Source organism: Sus scrofa, chromosome 17 (genome assembly GCF_000003025.6).
Source record: "Sus scrofa isolate TJ Tabasco breed Duroc chromosome 17, Sscrofa11.1, whole genome shotgun sequence".
Taxonomy (NCBI): domain Eukaryota; kingdom Metazoa; phylum Chordata; class Mammalia; order Artiodactyla; family Suidae; genus Sus; species Sus scrofa.
Genome location: NC_010459.5, coordinates 14,475,643 through 14,494,602, shown reverse-complemented (window position 1 = coordinate 14,494,602; position 18,960 = coordinate 14,475,643). Strand labels below are relative to the sequence as shown.

The 18,960-nt window shown below is 44.3% G+C and overlaps 1 protein-coding gene across 3 annotated transcripts in view; it reads left to right on the top strand.

Moving 5' to 3' along the window:
* GPCPD1 (glycerophosphocholine phosphodiesterase 1) overlaps positions 18,380-18,960 on the top strand; it is a 55,568-nt gene continuing 54,987 nt past the window's right edge. The window contains exon 1 of one of the 3 annotated variants that reach the window (XM_021078049.1): positions 18,380-18,579. The gene's annotated coding sequence lies outside the window, so the exon portion shown is untranslated. The remainder of the gene's footprint in view (positions 18,580-18,960) is intronic. The other 2 variants (XR_002340071.1, XM_021078050.1) reach the window with 2 other exon arrangements.

Sequence of the window (18,960 nt, the reverse complement as noted above, 5' to 3'; positions counted from 1 at the left end):
GCCTGGGAACCTCCATATGCCATGAGTACGGCCCTAAAAAGCAAAAAACAAACAAACAAACAAATAAACAAAAAGAATATTTGAAAAACTGAGAAAAATACAAAAAAGGAGCAACTTCACATATGTCCTACTACTTTTTTGTGCATTCTCTCAGGCTCTTAAAAAAGGCATGCCAACAGGGCTTGCCTTGCAGCAGAGAGGGCTGAAGATCTGGTATTGTCACTACTGTGGAGCAGGCCACTGCTGTGGGACAGGTCCCATCCCTGGCCCTGGAAACTTCCGTATGCCTTGGATGTGGACAAAAAAAAAATGATATACCAACATATATTTCTATAAATACATGCATATATCAACCTCAAAAGAAATTTTTTTTTGCCGTTTTAGAGCCACACCCACAGCATACAGAAGTTCCCAGGCTAGGGGTTGAATTGGAGCTGTAGCTGCTGGCCAACGCCACAGCCACAGCAATATGGGATCTGAGCTGAGTCTTCTACCTACACCACAGCTCACAGTAACACCAGATCCTTAGCCCACTGAGCGAGGCCAGGGATCAAACCTGCATCCTCATGGATACCAGTCAGGTTCATCACCAATAAGCCACAACTGGGAACCTCAACAAAAAAATTTTTTAATGTGGGATCATATTATGTATTCTACCACTAGCCTTTTTTACTTAACAATAGACTGTGGACATCTTTTTAAATGAGTATATAAGGAGTAATTTTGATTAATTTCTTTAAGTGGCTGTGTATTTCCTGTATAAATAAATGAGCATCATTTATGTAACCATTGTCAAACATCCCATTGAAGGATGTTTACAGTGTTTCTATCTTTTTTTGTTTGTTTGTTTGTTTTTGGCTGCACCCGGGGCATGTGGAAGTTCCCAGGCCACGGACTGAACCCATGCCACAGCAGTAACCAGAGCCACGGCTGTAACAACACCAAATCCTTAACCTGCGTAACAGAGCCCTGAGGGAACACCCGAAGAGCTCTTTTTTTGTTTGTTTTTAGCCATGCCCACAGCACGTGAAACCTATGTCACAGCAGCAACCCAAGCTGCTGCAGGGATAACACTGGATCCTTAATCCACTGCACCACAAGAGAACTCCTGTTTCTACTTTTTTTTTTGCTTTTGCTTTTTAGGGCTGCACCCACGGCATATGAGGGTTCCCAGACTTAGGGTCAAATCAGAGCCACAGCTGCCAGCCTACGCCAGAGCCACAGCAATGCGGGATCCAAGCTGAGTCTGTGATCTATACCACAGCTCATGGCAACGCTGGATCCCCGACCAACTGAGTGAGGCCAGGGATCAAACCCCCATCCTCATGGATACTAGTTGGATTTGTTTCCACTGAGCCACAAAAGGAACTCCCTGTTTCTACGTTTTATTTGTGTGTGTGTTGGGGGGTAACTTCAAAGATACTACATGAATATTTTTGGTATGTCTTTAAGTGCCCATGTTAGTATTTCTGTAAAAATGCATCTCTAGAAATTAATTTTTTTTCTTTTTTCTTTTTTTTTTTTTGGCCTTTTCTAGGGCGCTCCTTCGGCATATGGAGGTTCCCAGGGTAGGGGTCCAATCGGAGCTGTAGCCGCCGGTCTACGCCACAGCCACAGCAATATGGGATCCGAGCCACGTCTGCAACCTACACCACAGCTCACTGGCAATGCTGGATCCTTAACCCACTGAGCAAGGCCAGGGATTGAACCCGAAACCTCATGGTTCCTAGTCAGATTTGTTAATCACTGAGCCACGATGGGAACTCCTAGAAACTAAATTTCTGAATTGAAAGCTACACACACAAATTTTTCATAGCTATGCTCTAAATAGTCTAATAGTCCAAAAGAGTCAAGTGCCAGATTATTCATTTCCTCACATCCTTCCAAAACTGAGTGTAATAAATTCTTAACTCTATGACTGATAAGTTTCTGTGCTTTCCCCTTATTAAGGATTCTTGGAGGATTTCCCGTTGTGGTTCAGTGGGTTATGAACCCAACATAGTGTCTGTGAGAATTCATGTTTGATCCCTGGCTTTACTCAGTGGGTTAAGGATCCAGTACTGCTGCACAGACATTGCTCGGATTCCTGCATTGTAGTGGCTGTGTTATAGGCGGGCAGCTGCAGTTTTGATCCCTATCCAGGAAACTTCCATATGCCACAGATGTGGCCGTAAGAAGGAAAGAAAAAGAAAAAAGTAGGCTGAAGGCCACAGAACTAGAGATGTGAGGAATAGATTGCTCTGTTGGCTGCTAGCAAAGATTTGGCTCTGGAGTCAGAGGGGACCATCCTGAGGTTTGCAGAAATAGACTCATGCTTGCTCTCAGACCAAAGGACTACACACAGTGTAAGCTTGTGGCTGCAGTATGGTGGTGTAGGAAGATGGCAGACCCCTTTATTTTGGCTCAGGGCAGTGTCCTCTATACTAAAAGCAGGATGAGGAGGGGGTTGCATCCCTAAGAATAGTTTTGTGCTCAGCCCTGTGCCAAATTTCAATAGTCATGTGAGATTAAAAATTTGTGATTCTGAAATCCCTTCAGAGTCTACTAAAGATTAGATATTCCTGGGAGTTCTCATTCTGGCTCAGTGGGTTACGAAACCAACCATTATCCATGAGGATGCGGGTTCGATCCCTGGCCTTGCTCAGTGGGTTAAGGATCTGGCGTTGCCGTGAGCTGTGGTGTAGGTGGCAGACAAGGCTCAGATCACTGGTTGCTGTGGCTGTGGCTGTGGCTGGCAGCTGTAGCTCTGATTTGACACCTAGCCTGGGAACCTCCACATGCCGAGGGAGTGGCCCTAGAAAAGACAAAAAAAAAAAAAAAAAGAATCTGGAGATGATTTAAAATATAAGGTAGGATGTACCTAGATTACATACAAACTCTATGCCATTTTTTATTTATTTATTTTGCTTTTTGGGGCCTCACCTGAGGCATATGAAAGTTCCCGGGCTAGGGGTCCAATTGGAGCTACAGCTGCCATCCTGTGCCCCAACCACAGCAACACCAGACCCCAGCAGCATCTATCTGTAACCTACACCATAGCTCACAGCAATGCCAGATCCTTAACTGACTGAGAGGAGCCAGGAATCAAACTTGCATCCTCATAGATCCTAGTTGGGTTACCAAGGAGCCATAACAAGAATTCCCACTATGCTCTTTTATATGAGGGATTTGAACATCTTCAACATATAAGTATTTTAGAATCTGCAGGGAGGAGTGGTCCTGAAACCAATCCCTCATGGCCACCAAGGGATGATTGTACCGAGGAATCAACACTTTTTTGAAAGCAAAAAAAGCTTTCTTGGCTAGTACAGAATTCTCAAGTTTCTTGATTCCTTAGGATTGCCAAAATGAGTGTTAATCTCCTACAAAAGAAATTTGAGCTTGCATTACACAGAGGGGTGCCTGTTTTGGCCACAATGTTACTGAATTCAAGTTTAGCTGCTGACCACATGAAAGCCCATATGCAAGAGACAACCTCTCAGAGATACGCGTTGGTTGGAAAGGAAAGTTTGCTTTATTTCGAGGACCAGCGACTTGGGGAGGAGGCAGACTTGTGTCTAAGAACCCACTCCTTCCTTATTGTCCACTCTGTGCAGACTTTCTTCTGATTGGTGGATGGTGAGGTAAGAGAGTGGTGCTCCAGGACTCTTGTGCTCAGCCAGAATTTACCATCCTCCACCAGGGTGGAGGCCTGAGTGCCCACAATAAAGATATTGTTACATATGTTCCTGGAGGGCCCTATTGTTTATTGACTGCTCCTCCTTCGTTTCTGCATCCCCTCCCTCCCCTGATTAGCAACTATTTGAATCTGCCCTTTGGAACACAGGGAAGATCAAGGAGGCTGAATGAAGAATATTTCCTACCAACAAGAAAGGATTTGTACCTGGAAGGGTACTGCTGAGTCTCCGTAATTCTATGAATTATAAATTGGTGACTTGATAGTGGCTTCTCTGGGACCTAAAAAAACAAAACAAAAACCAAAACCAAAAATAAAAAACATAGGTTTTAATAAGTTTTACCAGAGTCTAATGCCATTTTCCTAAATGATTTTTCTGTAATGAACTCCCAAGAAGGTCTCTCCTCAAACCCAGCGAAAGAAACATCTCTAAAAAAAAGTAATTAGTTGAATTTACCAAGGTTCATTTCTGAGTACTAAAATAAGTTGGGAGACAATTTCCATTTCTTTTTTTCCTTTTTTTTTTTTTTTTGTCGGCTTTTTAGGACCGTACTGGAGACATATGGAGATCCCCAGGCGAGAGATGGAATCACAGTTGTAGCCGCTGGTCCATGCTAGAGCCATAGACACAGCAGCCCCTCTTCCATGCCTCGGCTGCGAACTACACACACCACAACTCTCGACATGCTGGATCCTTAACCCAATGAGTGAGGCCAGGGATCGAACCTGTGTCCTCCTGGATACTAGTCAGAGTCATTTCCTCTGAGCCATGATGGGAACTCCAGAAATTTCCATTTCTAATGGGCTTTGGTTGTCTACACACACTATAAAGTCCTCTAACCATGAATCGTGGATATAATATTTGTATGAAAGGCCAATTACTATGTTGTAGGCCAGTGGCTACAGCTCTGATTCGATCGCTAGCCTGGGAACCTCCATATGCCTCGGGTGCAGCCCTACAGAAAAAATAAAATAAAAAATAAAGGCTACTTAATCAGGTTTTTTGAAAAATGCCTGGTGGTTAATTAAATCTGGAGAAAAAAAGATGACCTAAGGAGTTCCCGTCGTGACTCAGTGGCTAACAAATCTGGCTAGGAACCCTGAGGTTGTGGGTTCGATCCCTGGCCTCGCTCAGTGGGTTAAGGATCCGGCCATGCCATGAGCTGTGGTGTAGGCTGCAGACGCAGCTCAGATCTGGCATTGCTGTGGCTCTGGCGAAGGCCGGTGGCTGCAGCTCCGATTGGACCCCTAGCCTGGGAACCTCCATATGCCGTGGGAGTGACCCTAGAAAGGGCAAAAAGACAAAAAAAGAAAAAAGAAAAAAAGTTGACCTCAGAATTCTACCATCATTTTCAAAGGTCCTTGGGGTTTTTTTCTTTTTCTTTAAGAACTGGGAGGGGGGGTTGTTTGTTTGTTTTTGTCTTTTTAGGGTCGCAACTGCGGCATATGGAGGTTCCCAGGCTAGGGGTCTAATCGGAGCTATTGCTGCCAGCCACAGTCACAGCCACAGCAATGCCAGATCCTGGCCGAGTCCTCAAGCTACATCACAACTCACAGCAACACCGGATCCTTAACCCACTGAGCGAGGCCAGGGATGGAACCAGCAACCTCATGGTTCCTAGTTGGATTAGTTTCCACTGCGCCATGATGGGAACTCCTAAAAACTGTTTTGATTGCTTTCATTTTTCTTCTTATTTTGTAATTATTTTTATTTTTGGTGTCTTAGCATTTTTTTATGTGTAATCATATTGTTTGGTAAAGGGATGATTTCCAAGTGGTATGGATGACTTCCGCCTTCCACCTTCTCTCCATGCCTTGTGTTCTTTTCTTTCTTTCTTTTCTCTTTTCTGGGCCGAACCTGTGGCATATGGAAGTTCCCAAGCTAGGGGTCAAATCAGAGCTGCAGTTGCCAGCCTACTAGACAGCCATAGCAATGCCAGATCTGAGCTGTATCTGTGACCTATGCCACAGCTTGCAGCAAAACTGGATCCTTAACCCACTAAATAAGGCCAGGGATTGAATCCACATCCTCATGAATACTAGTTGAATTCCTTTTTTTTTTTTTGTTTTTTGTTTGTTTGTCATTTTTGGCTGCCCCTGGGCATATGGAGCTCCCAGGCCAGGGATCAGATCAGAGCCACAGTCACCACCTAAGCCAAAGCTGTGTCAATGCCAGCTCCCTAACCCATTGTGCCAGGCCGGGCATCCCAGGGCTCCTAAGACACTGCTACGCCACAGTGGGAGATCTACTAGTTGGGTTCTTAACCTTCTTTACTTTTGTTCTTTTCACAGGAAAATGCAGTAAGGAGCATAACCATGGCTTCTGCCTATTTTCATGAAAGGAAGATAAGGCTCTCCTTAACTAAGGAGACTAAGATAATGAGGAGTTTGTTTTGTTGTCCTGGAATCCAAATGCACATGCCCTTATAGGCTACACAGGACATTTGAAATGTCTGATTAGAACAGTGGGTGAGTAACAGGGAGTGGTAGGGCCTGTGTTGGGTTATGCAGTGTGCATTCAAAGTTAAATTAAAAAAAAACACTGGTGGAATTCCCGTTGTGACTCAGTGGTTAACAAATCCAACTAGGAACCATGAGGTTGTGGGTGCGATCCCTGGCCTTGCTCAGTGGGTTAAGGCCTTGCTCAGTGGCCTTGCCGTGAGCTGTGGTGCAGGTTGCAGACTCGGCTCGGATCCCGTGTTTCTGTGGCTCTGGTGTAGGCCAGCGGCTACAGCTCCGATTCGACCCCTAGCCTGGGAACCTCCATATGCTGCGGGAACGGCCCTAGAAAAGGCAAAAAGACAAAAATAAATAAATAAATAAATAAAATTAAAAAAAAAAAAAACAAAAAACCTCTGGTACCAAAGTAGACATACCAATCAGTGGAACAGAATAGAGAACCTAGAAATAAACCCAGACACCTATGGTCAATTAATCTTTGCCAAAGGAGGCAAGAATATAAAATGGAGGAGTTCCCGTCATGGCGCAGTGGTTAACGAATCTGACTAGGAACCATGAGGTTGTGGGTTCGGTCCCTGCCCTTGCTCAGTGGGTTAACGATCCGGCGTTGCCATGAGCTGTGGTGTAGGTTGCAGATGCGGCTCGGATCGCGAGTTGCTGTGGCTGTGGCGTAGGCTGGTGGCTACAGCTCCGATTCGACCCCTAGCCTGGGAACCTCCATATGCCGCAGAAGCGGCCCAAAGAAATAGCAAAAAAATAAATAAATAAAATAAAATAAAAAAATAAATAAATAAATAAAAGAATATAAAATGGGAAAAAGACAGTCTTTCCCGTAAGTATTCCTGGGAAACCTGGACAGCTGCATGCAAGTCAATGAAACTAGAACACACCCTCACACCATGCATGAAAATAAACTCAAAATGGCTTAAATAGAAGACAAGACAACTTCAAACTCCTGGAAGAGAACATAGGCAAAACGTTCTCTGACATCAACCTTACAAATGTTTTCTCAGGTCAGTCTCCCAAAGCAACAGAAATAAAAGCAAAAATAAACCAATGGGACCTAATCAAACTGACAACTTTTGCACAGCAAAGGCAACCAAAAAGACAACTTACAGAAAGGGAGAAAATAATTTCAAATGATACAACTGACAAGGGTCTAATCTCTAAAATATACAAACAACTTATACCACTCAACAGCAAAAAAAGCCAACAATCCAATTGAAAAAATGGGCAAAAGACCTGAATAGACATTTCTCCAAAGGAGAAATGAAGCACATGAAAAAAAAATGCTAAATATCACCAATTATTAGAGAAATGCAAATCAAAACTACCATGAGATACCACCTCACACCAGTCAGAATGGCCATCATTAATAAGTCCACAAATAACAAATGCTGGAGGGGGTGTGGAGAAAAGGGAACCCTTTTGCATGTTGGTGTGAATTTAAGTTGGTACAACCACTATGGAAAACAGTATGGAGGTACCTTAGGAAATTAAATATAGAACTACCATATGACCCAGCAATCCCCCTCTTGGGCATATATCTGGACAAAACTTTCCTTTAAAAAAACACATGTACCCACATGTTCATTGCAACACTATCCACAATAGCCAAGACATGGAAACAACCTAAATGTCCATTGACAGATGATTGGATTAGGAAGATGTGGTATATATACACAATGGAATACTACTCAGCCATAAAAAAGAACAAAATAATGCCATTTACAGCAACATGGATGGAACTAGAGACTCATACTAAGTGAAGTTAGTCAGAAAGAGAAAGAAAAATACCATATGATATTGCTTATATCTGCAACCTAATATATAGCACAAGTGAACCTTTCTTCCACAGAAAAGAAAACCATGGACTTGGAGAATAGACTCATGGTTGCTTGGTTGCTGCGTGGGGGTATGGAGCTTGGTATTAATAGATGCAGACTATTGTCTTTGGAATGGATAAGCAATGATATCTTGCTGTGCAGCACTGGGAACTATATCTAGTCACTTATGATGGAGCATGATAATGTAAGAAAAAAGAATCTATACATGTATGTGTAACTGGATCACCATGCTGTACAGTAGAAAATTGACAGAACACTGTAAACCAGCTATAGTGGAAAAAAATAAAAATCATTATATTAAAAAAAAAATCACTCTGGGGAGTTCCCCTTGTTGCTCAGCAGGTTAAAAACCCAACATTGGAGTTCCCGCTGTGGCACAACAGGGTTGGCAGCATCTTGGGAACACTGGGATGAGGGTTCAATCCCTGGTCTAGTATGGTGGATTAAGAATCTAGCGGCATTGCTGAAGCTGCATCTTAGGTTGCCACCACAGCCCGGATCTGATCCCTAGGCCAGGAAATCCATATGCCACAGGTCAGCCAAAAAAGAAAAAAAAAAAGACCTGACATTTTTTTTGTGAGGATTTGTATTTGATTCCTGGCTTTCCTCAGTGGGTTAAGAATCAGGTGTTGCCATGGCTATGGAGCAGGCCACAGCTGCAGCTCCAATTCCACCTCTGACCCATGAACTTTCATATACTGCAGATGTGGCCATAAAAAAACCCCTAAAATCCTGGTGGCCTAATGGGTCAAGGATCTGGCATTGTCACCGCAACAGCTCAGTTCACTGTTGTGGCTTGGGGTTGATCCCTGGCCACAGGAACTTCCACATACCAAGGGTGTGGCTACCAAAAAAAAAAAAAATTATTATTATTTTTTTGCTTTTTAGGGCCGCACCCACAGCATATAGAAGTTCCCAGGCTAGGGGTTGGATCAGAGCTACAGCTGCTGGCCATAGCCTCAGCCACAGCAATGTGGGATCTGAGCCGTGTCTGTAACTTACTCCATAGCTCACAGCAATGCCGGATTCCTGACCCCACTGAGTGAGGCCAAGGATTGAACCTGATCCTCATAGATAACAGTCAGATTAGTTTCCACCGCGCCACAACAGGAAGTCCCAATTTTTTTTTAAATAAATAAATGATTTTCACTGTGTAGGCCATATAGTCACAGCTGTGGGTCAGGTATGTCATATGAATGATGTCATTGTTGGTAACCAGCCAGGTGATATTGGTGCAAGGGGAGGCCATGCCATGTCACTCACAGAAATGAGTCCCTGTTTCTCCAATGGGTACATGTGCTATTGCTTATTTAATAATAACAATGACATCTGCAGCAGCAGATTACTTAATTTTTTTTCCTTGAACTTTTCAGTGATTTTTTTTAAGTTGTGTAATGATCATAACAATTCAATTTCACAGGATTTCCATCCCATAACCCAAGCACATCCCCCTGCCACCCTCAGTGATTTTTATAAGCATGTTTGCACCTGCTTTGGGTCAGGCACTATGCTGGGATCAGTAATACATAGTCGTTGCCCTTGAAGGTCTGCTTATAGGAAGGCAAAACAGAGACATGACAGATAAAAGCAATGAAGTGTTCATTCTCACTGTTGTTTAGTTTTATAGGTGAAATAACAAAGGTATGGTGTGAGCCGACAAGCCAAGAGTAGAGCAGAGAGCAGAATCTTTGCCTCTAATCTCCTCATCTAAATCATTCATATAATAAATGCACCAGCAGTGCCAAGAACCTCTGCCTTCCTGACTTCAGTTCCAGCATTCTTTGGCATGGTGCCAGCCTGAGTGAGCAGCTGGGTCTTTGAGCCTGGTGTGTGGTAGCAGTGTTCTTAGTCTTCTTACATTCAGAGTAAGGCTATGCCCTGAAAACAGCAGCTTATTCAGCTGACAGTAATCAATATTTTCACTAAAATGGTAAAATGATAACCAGTCAATTGTGGAACAATTTGAGCAGTAAAGGGAATTCTTTTGTGGAATCCATTTTAATGTAGAATGCACAAGACTGAGAGAAATTTGGAAAGACAAAAAGCAGTAATAAGTGGAAAAGGCTAAAAACAAAATGCTCAGTGTTTTCTAATAGAACTTTTTTGGAATTTAAAAAAAAAAAAAGAGGCACAGAGCGTTAAGGATCTGGCTTTGTCACCAAAGCATCTCAGATCACTGCTGTGGCATGAGTTCAGTCCCTGGCCCATAAATTTTCACATATCAGAAGTGCAGTAGGAAAGAAAGAAAGAAAAGAAAGAAAGAAAGAAAGAAAGAAAGAAAGAAAGAAAGAAAGAAAGAAAGAAAGAAAGAAAGAAAGGAAAAAGGGGAGTTGCCGTCAAGGCGCAGTGGTTAACGAATCCGACTAGGAACCATGAGGTTGCGGGTTCGGTCCCTGCCCTTGCTCAGTGGGTTAAGGATCCGGCGTTGCCATGGGCCGTGATGTCGGTCTCGGACACAGCTTGGATCTGGCATTGCTGTGGCTGTAGTGTAGGCCGGTGGCTACAGCTCCGATTGGACCCCTAGCCGGGGAACCTCCATATGCTGTGGGAGCGGCCCAAGAAATAGCAACAACAACAACAACAAAAGACAAAAGACAAAAAAAAAAAAAAAACTGCAGCCTCATGGTTCTTAGTCAGATTCATTTCCTCTGTGCCATGATGAGAACTCCTTCAAAGCTTTTTCGTTGGATAGAGTCCTGTCTGTTTATTTTGTCTTTCGTTTCCCTTGCCTTGGGAGAGAGACCCAAAAAATATTGCTAAGACATATGTAAAGAGGAACTGCCCAACTTTTCTTCTAGGACTTTTATGGTTACTTAGTTTTACAAGATATATTAACTCTTGAAGAATCATAGGATTGAGGATTTCCAGAGTAGCAATTATGTAAATTATGTTACACATGGTAATATTTCTTAGAGACTGCTTCACCATATCCAGTTTTACCAATATGCTGGTCATTCACCAACAGTATCTCACTACTTAGAAGTTGTGTGTTTTTTTTTTTTTTTTTCTCTCTCTCTCTTTAGGGCTGCACCCTCAGCATGGAGGTTCCCAGGCTAGGGGTCCAATCAGAGCTACAGCTGCAGGACTACACCACAGCCACAGCAACTCCAGATCACAGTCTCCTCTGCAACCTATATCAGAGCTCATGGCAACACCAGATCCTTAACCCACTAAGAAAGGCCAGGGACCGAACCCCCAACCTCATGGTTCTTAGTTGGATTTGTTTCCGTCACACCATGACAGAAACTCCTAGAAGGTTTATTTGTTTGTTTTAGAATGTTACACTAGCTAATCATGAAAAGTCACTTTTTGTTTTATTTGTTTTGTTTTTTGCTTTTTAGGGCTGCACCTGTGGCATATGCAGGTTCCCAGGCTAGGGGTCCAATTGGAGCTACAGCTGCCAGCCTACACCACAGCCACAGCAACAGAGGATCTGAGCCGCATCTGTGCCCTACACCACAGCTCATGAGCAAGGCCAGGGATCGAACCTACAATCTCATGGTTCCTAATTGGATTCACTTCCGCTGTGCCATTATGGGTACTCCTAGATGTGAAAATTTGAACTAATCCTTGAATGGAGCTGGTGTTGCAGAATCCTGGCCTCTGTACCCAAGCACCAAATTGAATCTCAGTGACAGAGTTTGGGGTGAAGCAGAAAAAAAAATAGCTTTATTGCTTTGCCAGTCAGGGCAATGCCCTCAAGACTGTGCGTCCTGCCCTGGAGAGGGTAGTAAGGAGTCTCACAGCGATGGTTCAAGGAGTGGGGTGTAGGACTTTCTTCTGATTGGTTGGTGATGAGGTAATAGAGTGGTGCTCTGCTGGAAGTTACCATCCCCCAGCTTGGTCGGGGTCTTAGTTCATCAGAAGAACTCAAAGATATTGTTTATGTATATTCTTTAAGGAGGAACCAGGACCCTGCCCCAAGCCTACACTATTGTTTCTTCTTCTTCTTCTTTTTTTTTTTTTTTTTGTCTTTTGAGGACCACACCCATGGCATATAGAGGTTCCCAGTCTAGGAGGCAAATAGGAGTTGTAGCCACTGGCCTACACCACAGTCACAGCAACGTGGGATCCAAGCCGTGTCTGAGACCTACACCACAGCTTTCCAAAGGAAGGCCAGATCCTTAACCCACTGAGCAAAGCCAGGGATTGAACACACATCCTCATAGATACTAGTCAGATTTGTTTCCACTGAGCCACAATGGGAACTCCATGCACTATTGTTTCTTGATTATTCTTCCCTGGTCTCTGCATCTCCTCCCTTCCCTAATTAGAAACTGTTTGAAAAGTTCCTGTTGTGGCGCAGCAGAAATGAATCTGACTAGGAACCAAGAGGTTTCGGTTAGATCCCTGGCCTCGCTCAGTGGGTTAAGGATCAGGCGTTGCTGTGAGCTGTGGTGTCGATTGAAGACGAGGCTCCGATCCTGAGTTGCTGTGGCTGTGGCGCAGGCCGGTGGCTGCAGCTCCGATTGAACCCCTAGCCTGGGAATTTCCATATGCCCTGGGTGCGGCCCTGAAAAAACAAAAACCCCAAAAAACCCCCCAAACCTGAAACCCACTGCACCACAATGGCATGACAGTCTTGTCATGCCCTCGACACACTTGAATATAGTTGTTTTTCCTGAAGACAATTTGAAGATGGAATAGGCGTCTAGGCTATTATCTGTAGACCCTGCTTGTTAACTTCTTTTAGGATCAAAAATAGCTATGGCATCAAAATGTGCCCAGTGGGTTTCAGTGGCTGGGATCCTGGGTATAATATTTGAGCATTTAAAAAAAAAATTTTCTGCATCACTAATTTTATTGGATAAAATAGTTAAGAAATGACAGTTTAGAAAATAAGGGCATTACAATATTATTTATGGCTAACTATATATATTTTTTAGTTCTTTTTCTTTTTTTTTCTTTTTTGTTTTTTTAATTTTTTCCTTTTTTTATAGTTAACTATAAATGTGAAGAAATTTGAAAAATACCCACACTATTTATTTCATTTATATTTTCCTTTTCATCTGCATATGCACAAGAACGATATATAATAAAATTTTTGGGAGTTCCCGTCGTGGCGCAGTGGTTAACGAATCTGACTAGGAACCATGAGGTTGCAGGTTCGGTCCCTGCGCTTGCTCAGTGGGTTAACGATCCGGCGTTGCCGTGAGCTGTGGTGTAGGTTGCAGACGCGGCTCGGATCCCGCGTTGCTGTGGCCCTGGCGGAGGCCGGTGGCTACAGCTCCGATTCAACCCCTAGCCTGGGAACCTCCATATGCCACGGGAGCGGCCCAAGAAATAGCAAAAAGACAAAAAAAAAAAAAAAAAAAAATTTTTGGAAATTCTCTGGTGGCCTATTGGATTAAGGAGCCAGCGTTTTTACTGCTGTGGATAGAGTTGCTGTTGTGGTGCAGGTTTGAGCCCTGGCCTAGGAACTTCTGCCTGCTGTGGCTGCAGACAAAACAAATAAACAAAAAAAGCATGTCTAAATATGTGTAAAAGAACACTTTTAGTAAATAAAATGAAAAAAAATCTAAAATATAATAAATTATCATGGCACAGTTTAAAGAGCAGCATTCTTTGATTCTTGGTATTGTCTGAAAATAACTTCTTAAGTTTGATGAAAACTGGTTGTTCCTTCATAGACCTGAGGTAAAAAGGTCTAAAAAGGGCCTGGGCATTAGGGAGCAGAACTGTGTCAGGTGCTGGGTGTCCTCAAAAACTTCATTTGAAATAACCTATGGTTTATTATTTTTTTTATTTTATTTTTTGCTTTTTATGGCTGCCCTTGTGGCATACAGAGGTTCCCAGGCTAGGGGTCGAATCAGAACTGCTGCTGCCAGCCTACACCACAGCCACAGTGATGCTAGATCTGAGTCCCGGCTTTGATTTACACCACAGTTCACGGCAATGCTGGATCCTTAACCGACTGAGCAAGACCAGGGATCAAACCTGCATCCTCACTGACACTAGTAGGATTATTTCCACTGCACCACAGTGGGAACTCCCAACCTATGGTATTCAAATTCTGACTTTACCGAGGAAGAAACAGGTCAAAGAAGACATTTTGAGCTTATCACTTGAATCTTTTCTGCTCCAGACATTTTTTTTTTTTTTTTTTTTTTGGCTTTTTGCCTTTTCTAGGGCCGCTCCTGCGGCATATGGAGGTTCCCAGGCTAGGGGTCCAGTCAGAGCTGTAGCCACCAGCCTACACTAGAGCCAAGCAACGTGGGATCTGAGCTGCGTCTGCAACCTACAACACAGCTCACGGCAATGCGGGATCCTTAACCCACTGAGCAAGACCAGGGATTGAACCCACAACCTCATGGTTCCTAGTCAGATTTGTTAACCACGGTGCTACCACGGGAACTCCTGCTCCGGACATTTTAATCCGATGTTACATTTGAGAGTTTGGAAAGCATACAACACAAAAGCTACAGCCAATTTGAAATTGCTTTAATAGTACACATTTGCTTCACCTAAACTGCTTGGAAATCAGCAATTTCCTTGGTTTCCTCCATACAGGATTGGTCTTCATGGTAAAGAAAAATTAACATCAAAATTAACCATAAAATTATGTCACTTCTATGAGGAATAAGTAGTGCCTCCATAACTTGGGAATTGCTCATGGACTCATGAAGAGGGAGTGAAAAGCATCGACCATAACCCTTTGAGGAACAGGACCACCAATGCGGTGAATGAAACACAAAAAATTGATAGCCTTTTGCATCTGTAAAAGTTGGTTTTTCTGTTTGTTTGTTTTTAGTTTTTTTTTTTTTTGTCTCTTTAGGGCCGCACCCTTGGCATATGGAAGTTCCCAGATTAGGGAATTTACACCGAAGTTTGCAGCAATGCCAGATCTTTTAACCTACTGAGCAAGGCCAGAGATCAAACCTGCATCTTCCTGCATACAGGTCAGGTTCATTACCACTGAGCCACAACAGGAACTTCAAAGCATTTTTAAAAAATTTTTTTTTGTCTTTTTGCTTTTTCTAGGGCCGCTCCCGCAGTATATGGAAGTTCCCAGGCTAGGGGTCTAATCAGAGCTGTAGCCGCCATTCTATGCCAGAGCCACAGCAACTCGGGATCCAAGCCACGTCGGCGACCTACATCACAGCTCACAGCAACGCCGGATCCTTAACCCACTAAGTAAGGCCAGGGATCAAACCCGAAACCTCATGGTTCCTAGTTGGATTCATTAACAACTGTGCCACGATGGGAAGTCCCTTCAAAGCATTTTTAAACAAGGCTATGTAAAGGTGGTAGCTCAGTCTCTTCTTCCACTGTGTGGGTCCGGTTTGCACTGTTCTCATTTTTTCAGTTATTCAACGTTGCTAGCTTGTTTTTTATCTTCTAGAAATTCTTCAACTTCTGGCCTACTGATGACAAATTTCAAATATATGTGATTATTCTGTTATTTCAATAGGTTTTGGGAAGTTGCAAGGATAAGATCCATCAACTTCAACTATAAACATTAGGTAAATAATAACGTGATTAAATGGTGATTACAGGAAAAATAAAGATTTACTCTATAAACATCTAAAAGAAGCAAACGCATAGGAAAGAAATTCATTGCCCAAGTATGACTAACAGCAGAGGAATGAAATCAATTCCAAGCTATTAGAAAATGTACAACAGTAGACTTTAGCAGATAATGATATATAATTAGAAAGAAATTTTGGAGTTCCTGTCAGTGGCTCAGTGGTTAACGAATCCAACTAGGAACCATGAGGATGCAGGTTCGATCCCTGGCCTTCCTCAGTGGGTTAAGTATCCAGCATTGCTGTGGGCTGTAGTGTAGGTCACAGACGCGGCTCTGATCCCGAGTTGCTATAGCTCTGTCGAAGGCCGGCTGCTATAGCTCTGATTAGACCCCTAGCCTGGGAACCTCCATGTGCCGCAGGAAGCAGCCCTAGAAAAGGCAAAAAGACAAAAAGAAAAAAAAGAAATTTTAATTCTTTAAGAAATTTGGGATTAAATGGAGTGGCCATCAAGAAACCACTGTATTCTGTGCACAAAGCAGGCACTTAGAAGTTATTTAGTAACTGAATGTATAATAGTCAGAAATGCCCTGGGATCTAATCCAAGAGTAAATATCAAATTTAGTCATGAAAAAACAAGTTTTAAAGCTAGAAGCTGTCTAAAAGCTAGAGCTCAGAGTTCCTGCTGTGGCCCACTGGATTAAGGGTCAGCATTGGCGCGGCTGTGGAGTAGGTCACAGCTGCAGCTCAGATTCCATCCCTGGCTTGGGAACTTCAATAGTCCTATTCCAACCAAAGCGCAGCTTGAGCTATCTCTTAAGTCCTTTAACATCTCCTAAAAATGTGGTTCCTCTCCACCCCCACACCTGCCCCCTGCAACGTGTAAGTTCTGGGGCCAGGATTGGGCTCTGCTCCACTTCAGCTGCTGCAGTGACAATGCTGGATCCTTTACTTGCTGCACCATAAGGGAACTCCCAAAATGTGGTTCCATTTATAGATACATATACATATATATATATACATGCACACACATATATACACACACACACACACACACATATATATATTTTGTTTTTTTGGTTTTTTTTAGGGCCGCACCTGTGGCACATGGAGGTTCCTAGGCTAGGGGTCTAATTGGAGCTGTAGCTGCCGGCCTACACCAGAGCAACACCAGATCCCAGCCATGTCTGCGACCTGCACCACAGCTTACCACAATGCCAGACCCTTAACCCACTGAGCAAGGCCAGGGATTGAACCTGCAACCTCATGGTTCCTAGTTGGATTAGTTTCTGCTGTGCTATGATGGGAGCTCCTATTTATTTATATTTTTATTAATTTCATTTATTTATTTTTTTTTGGTCTTTTTTGCCTTTTCTGGGGCCGCTCCCGCAGTATATGGAGGTTCCCAGGCTAGGGGTCTAATCGGAGCTGTAGCCACCGGCCTAGGCCAGAGCCACAGCAACTCGGGATCCGAGCCGCGTCTGCAACCTACACCACAGCTCACGGCAACGCCAGATCCTTAACCCACTGAGCAAGGCAAGGGACTGAACCTGCAACCTCATGGTTCCTAGTCGGATTTTTTAACCACTGCACCACAACAGGAACTCCAATTTTATTATTATTGTTTTGTTTTTTGGGTTTTTTTTTTTTTTGCTTCCCTGCAGCACATGGAGTTCCCCAGCCAGGGATCAGATCCGTGCCATAGTTGTGACTTAAGCTGCAGCTCAGCAATGCCGTATCCTTAACCCACTGTGTCCAACTAGGGGTCAAATCCACACCCCAGCACTCCCCAAATCCCTGATCCCCTTATGCCACAGTGGGAACTCCAAGACGGTTCTTTGTAAATTTTCGGTATCACACTTGATTTAAATGATTAAATAAAACCTGATAAAATTTTCTTTCAGGAATTAATCAGTGGTTAACCTTGATGCTGGAAAATGTTAAGTTGGGTGAGTGGCAAATGCTGATTAACTCATTTTTCTGGGACCATCAAAAGAGAAAAAAAAACTTCACTTTTTTTTCTTGTCTTTTTAGGGCCCCACGCCTGGCACATGGAAGTTCCCATGCTAGGGGTCTAATCAGAGCTACAGCTGCTGGCCTTACCAGAGCAATAGCAACCCCCAGATTCCAGCCCCGTCTGCAACCTACACCACAGCTCAGGGCAACCCGGTTCCTTAACCCACTGAGCGAGGCCAGGGTTGGAACCCGAAACCTCATGGTTCCTAGTCGGATTCGTTTCCGCTGTGCCACTATGGGAACTCCTCGCTTTTTTTTTTTTTTTTCTTAATATAGCTCATTTTTTCCCCCAGAAATTAAACTACAATTTTTTGCTACTTTTTCCAGCTTCCATAAAATTTCCTTCAAACTTTAATTTACATACAAATAATCTGGGGATCTTGTTAAACGCAATTCGAATAGGCAGAGGATCCCAATAGAGCAATTCTGATCGCTCCCAGGTGATACTGCTGGCTTGGAATATCAAGCTTTCGCAGCGAATGTTGTAAACGCTCAACCATCTTAGGTCACTTAATTCTCCTTCTTAACCCTAAAGATCTGACCCAAGTGTGCTTGTTAATTTGGAACGGAGGAAAAGTTCCTGAGGTCAGGCCTGCTCATTTCTCTCGCTTTCCGATGAGGAAAAATGCAATTTATAATTGCAGCTCCACGTCCTAGTCTAGGTTGTCTTAATACTTAAGAGTTCCAAGATAGGCATCTATGAACCCAAGCCAGGCCTGCTCGGCGCCGCCACCCGCGGCGGATTCCAGCCAACGGAAAAGGCAGACGCCGGGGACCCCGGGGATGCCCGGCCACCACCGATTGACGATGCGGGCCCTTTCCAGGAACTCGCGCGGCCCGCCCCTCACGCGCGGGCGCCTATTGGTTCGGACGGCGCCGGGCGTGACGTCAGGCCCCGCCCGCCAGCCCTCCAGCCCCGCCCCGCGGGATGGCCTGGCGGTTTGGTCTGGAGCAGCTGAAACCGGTTTGAGCGGAGCCGCTTCCTGCCGCTGGGCGCCGCAGCGGTCCGACTCGGAGAGAGCTGGCGAGGTGCGCACGGCGGGTACCCGGCACCTCGGCCCGCGGCACTGCTGTCTGGCGCTGCGGTGGAGGCGCGGACCAGTGGACGGGGCAGGTGAGGCGGGAGGCCGGGCGCTCGACGCGGGGGCCACGGCTGCTGCTCACGTGGCAGCCGAGCTGTCAGGGCGACCCGGCGAGGGGACGCGGTGGGGCGAGGCGTGGGGAGGGTCCCCCAGCCCGAACGGGATCTGCCCGCCGTGGAGACCGCGGCCTGGACGTTGGCTCTCGTAGGTCTGTGGGTAACGCATATTTACTGTATTTATCGTTTGTTGTCACGATTCCGCGGAGCTGCCGGGTGCTTAGTTACCCTCCAAAAATTTTGTAGTGTTTTCAAAATACCAGAATGCATAGACCATAGGACTACCACAACCACGAGTGTTCCAAAAAGCAAGTTAAGGAACGAAGGAACATAAATGCAGCTGAAGTCGTCTGTGTA